The sequence below is a fragment of the Pinus tabuliformis genome, chromosome Q (genome assembly GCF_031772625.1).
Source record: "Pinus tabuliformis cultivar Carrire ecotype Pingquan chromosome Q, CPIR1, whole genome shotgun sequence".
Classification (NCBI taxonomy): Eukaryota; Viridiplantae; Streptophyta; class Pinopsida; order Pinales; family Pinaceae; genus Pinus; species Pinus tabuliformis.
The window spans coordinates 929937192-929941419 of NC_142296.1; the positions used below are offsets into that span (position 1 = coordinate 929937192).

The 4228-nt window shown below is 37.5% G+C and overlaps 1 pseudogene; it reads right to left on the reverse strand.

The window, feature by feature from the left end:
- Positions 1 to 587: 587 nt before the first annotated feature.
- On the reverse strand, positions 588 to 1839 carry LOC149222506 (ATP-dependent zinc metalloprotease FTSH 5, mitochondrial pseudogene; annotated as a pseudogene).
- Between the last annotated feature and the right edge of the window lie 2389 nt (positions 1840 to 4228).

Below are 4228 nucleotides of genomic sequence, written 5' to 3' on the forward strand. Positions count from 1 at the left end.
GTATGTTTCGGGTCTTTACTTTTCACATTCGTTTTCTGTTTGAAATCTTTAACAATTTCACATTTGTGCATATTGTGCCAGTTGTATTCATTGAATGCTCTTTATCTGCCTGCGCTGTCTAAAACGCTTCCATCTGCATTGCCACGATGATTCGATGATGATTTAGTGTCAGAAACAAATATGCGTTGCCTATCTTCATCTGTAGAAACAGAACCTGGAAATGATAGCAGCATATATCACAAACAAGAGGCTCGTTCACAGGCTTAGAAGGGTTCTCTGCCAAAGCACGTGATGCGCCCCTTCAAAATGTTTTCTGTTTGGAAGGTTTCCTTAAGAGAATCGGGACGGTGAGCAAAACCATGGCCTTTACCAGCATAAACACAGACTCCCTCCTTCGCAGACCATATATGCAGACACCCGTCGCACAACCCATTTGAAAGCAATTGAATATATAGGTTCACCGTCTTCAATTTGAACAATTGTCTTCCTTGCTCGACATCCCATAATTTGATTGCTGAGTCAAATGATTTCATTATTTGTACACGGACCAGTGGGGCTCATAGATTTCCTTCGTGTGCTCTTTGAGATCATGTAGACACGTATGTTGCTTTCACACTCCATATCTTTGTTGTCAAGTGTCTGGATTCATCTGAAATTACAGCGGATTTGCGTTCACTTACCATCATAATCTTGTCTTTAGCATACTCATGGTCAGCTATGCTGACAGCTTTAGCACCAACCATTGCTGCTTTAAGAGCGGAAACATTCACCAAATTTGCAAGAACAGCACTTGAAAATCCTGGAGTTCCTCTCCCAATAATCATCAAATCTACATCATCTGCCTTTAAGACCTTTGACATGTGACATTCTAGGATCTGCCTGCGACCTTCAACGTCAAGGTTGGGTACTACAACATGACAATCAAAGCGACCAGGTCTAACCAGGGCCTTATCCAACGACCCAGGGAAATTAGTAGCAGCAATAACTATTATTCCTTCATTTTGCTTAAAAGCATCCAGCCCCACCAGTAGTTGATTTAGAGTTATTTTCATATATTGCTGATCTTTAGGATTGCAGCTTCCACCAATTTTGTCAATAAATATGATACAAGGTGACCGCTTCTTTTCAGCTGCAAAATGATCCCGTACCCAACACCCACAAAGATTTCTTTAAATTCACTTCCACTGCAAGAAAAGAAAGGAACTCCAGCTTCACCGGCAATGGCCCTAGCCAACATAGTTTTCCCTGTTCCAGGTTGCCCAACAAGCAAAACTCCTTTTGGCGAGTTGCCACCAAGCCTCGTAAATAGCTTTGGATATAGTAAATAATGAACAATTTCCTCTAATTCTGCCTTGGCCCTTCACATCGCTGAATTTAGTGTTTGACTCCATGCTTGGCTGCACCTCTTCATTTAGACCGAGATCTTTACTAATTCCCCGATCCTCAATAAGGGCTTCAACTCCGGAAATCAAAAGGAATGCAAGCGCAATTGTTCGAAATGCACACCATAGTTTTCAAGCGTGGTTGCACAAGAAACTCCATATTATTAGAAGCAGACTTGAGGGCATTATCCGTTATCAAAGTAAAACCATTCTTTAATAATGGCAGCAGAAAATCATATATATTTGCCAAGGCAGAAAGCAATTCTCGATTATCTTCATTGGAAACCCCTCGTGAGATGAAACATGAAGCAGCAGCAGGATATGCTTCCACAAAAGCATCCAGAGTAGCAACAACATCATTTATGAAGTCCATAACCTCCAGTAAACATGAAGTTGTCCCACCATTGAAGTCAAGTTTCTTCCTGAGAAAGGCAGGGCCTCGAATGCAGAACAGCATCGATGGTGCATTGTCTCAACTATGTGTAGAAACTGAGGAACTACCTCCTTTAACTCATTAATTAAATCTGGCTGTGATTTTAGGGCATTAATAACCGATGATCGGGCTAGCTTTTGCATTATCATGCCCATATATAGCACAAACATCCATCAATTTTGGCATGTCCAACAACCTTTTCCCCAGCAAGAGATCAGTGTGCTCCTTTGAGCTAAAGCTTTCACTTGCACAAGCTGCAAGATCTTGATTTGATGACATGCGATACAGGACCATGAAGACACGTTGGCTTAGCTCCTGATCTCCAACGAACAGCAGGGCATTCCCAGCGCTAACACAATCATTTAATTCAATAGCTGTGACAATGAAATTTGTTCGGGATTTCCAGTGAGACTTTCTCCAAATAGCTTTTTGCCTCTGATTGTTGATGATGTTGAATTGTGCTTGTGCAGGGATAGGAGCTTGAAGTTGCTGCTGACTTTTGAAGAGCTGGAGAATAAAGTACATAATCTGAAACAACACATTTAATGATTTCTTCTTCAAAACAGGGTTTTGAAGAAGAATCAATCTCTGACATGAGACGGAGTCTAACACCTTAAACATGTGGAGAGAAAATATAAAATGATAACATAAATGAATACCAGAAGAACTCACACAGATACACAAGTTGTTCAGAATGAATCCAGAATCCTTCTATTAATCTTCAGAAATAGTTCAAAAAATTACAAGCATGTTTGTTGGTTCATCACAAGGGTTCGACCCTTTCTTCTTTGAAATACAAAATATTTATAGAGTTTGACTTTCTAACATATCTAAACTAGAATAAAAAATTATTACAAAATATAACATCATCCAAAATATTTGGGATATTACAATAATAGACTAAAAATAATAGATCTAAACTGATTTCGAGGGATCTTGTTGATGACTGTAGCTAGAAATCTGTTTCTTTTGATGACTGCCCCTGAAATTATGTTGTCTGTTGTTGAAATGGTGTTGTTTTCTCTTGAAATTCTGCATTATGTTCCTATTCGATGAGCTCACAGAGTTTATCCCATCTCTTTTCATCAGGGATAATTTTTTTTAACAATTTCCTATAGGACTCATAAACTTCTGTATATTTTTCAAAAGTGGGATTGGTAAGAAAAAAAATGCCTAATTTCATGTTGAATTAACAAATCATAACTTAAAGCTTCAATGAAGGCTTTCCCAGTAATAACTCCTCTGATTTTGGAAACTTCGGTCTTGTCCATTGTTATATCATGTAGCCTCTGTTGATACTCTTCAAGTAGGATCAATTTTCCACTTCTATCCTGCGAAGCTAGAAGTCCTTTTTGATGTAAAGAATTGAATTTTCTGTGAAATTTCTTAATTTGAACCTCCAAATTCTAACACTTGTTCTCGACTTGTTGCATTAAATTTCTCTTTGTTAAAACCTTTATGGCCTGCAAGACAACTTCAGTTTTGTCTTCAATGCCGAATTCTTCAAGCTCATCTTTTTTCTTGGAGTTTAGGAGTTTGATTATCCTTGTAAAATCTATAGGTTTCCTGCTCAAAAATAATTTCAATTGAAGGCCATAACTCAATCATTGATACATTAGTGTCTATCCAAATATTCCCTTTGGCCTGAGCAATGGTTTGTGAAATTAAGGATTCATTTTCATAAACTTCTAATTGCTTAGTTAATTTATAATTCTTTAGAATCTCAGCCAAATATGCATTATCAGACTTAATCTTTTGTTCCTGGATATTTTGGAGTTGCATTTTAAGTTTTTCAATCTCTTGATCCTTTATAGATAAGTCTCCCGTGACTTATGACAGTTGTTGTGCTGAGTCAGTAGACTATATTTCTACTGTGATCATTGTTGTTGTAGATGCCCATGTTGTTGAAGTACCTATTGTAGAAGTAGTGGGTATAGGAATGGAAGTTGAAATACTGAGTTGTTGTTCTTTTTCTTTTAGGAGTGCTTCCATATTAGCTTCCATTTTCTGAATTTGAAGATTTTGTTCAACTATCAATTTGAACATATTTTCGTTCTCCCTTTCTAGCTGACCAACTCCCTTAGCTTGTGGATGTTCAGTAGTAGGAATCTTAAGATGCTTCCTCAATGCTTGAATGTCAAAATCCTTATTTTTTATCATTTCCTCTGCCATTTTGATATTACTAGGATCATATCCTAACTTGATCACCAAATCTTCAATATCTTTGATTCTGGCATCTTTGGGAAAACATGACATTCTCTTCATCTTCAATTGTGAACAAATATTGTTCAAGGAAGCTTGCAGTTTTGAGATTGTCATTGTTGAACTTGTCAATGTGGAATATATCATTTCACCAGCCTGCTTATGCAAGTCAATCTGATCAATGGCATGAATTTTCTTGGTGTCCAAATAA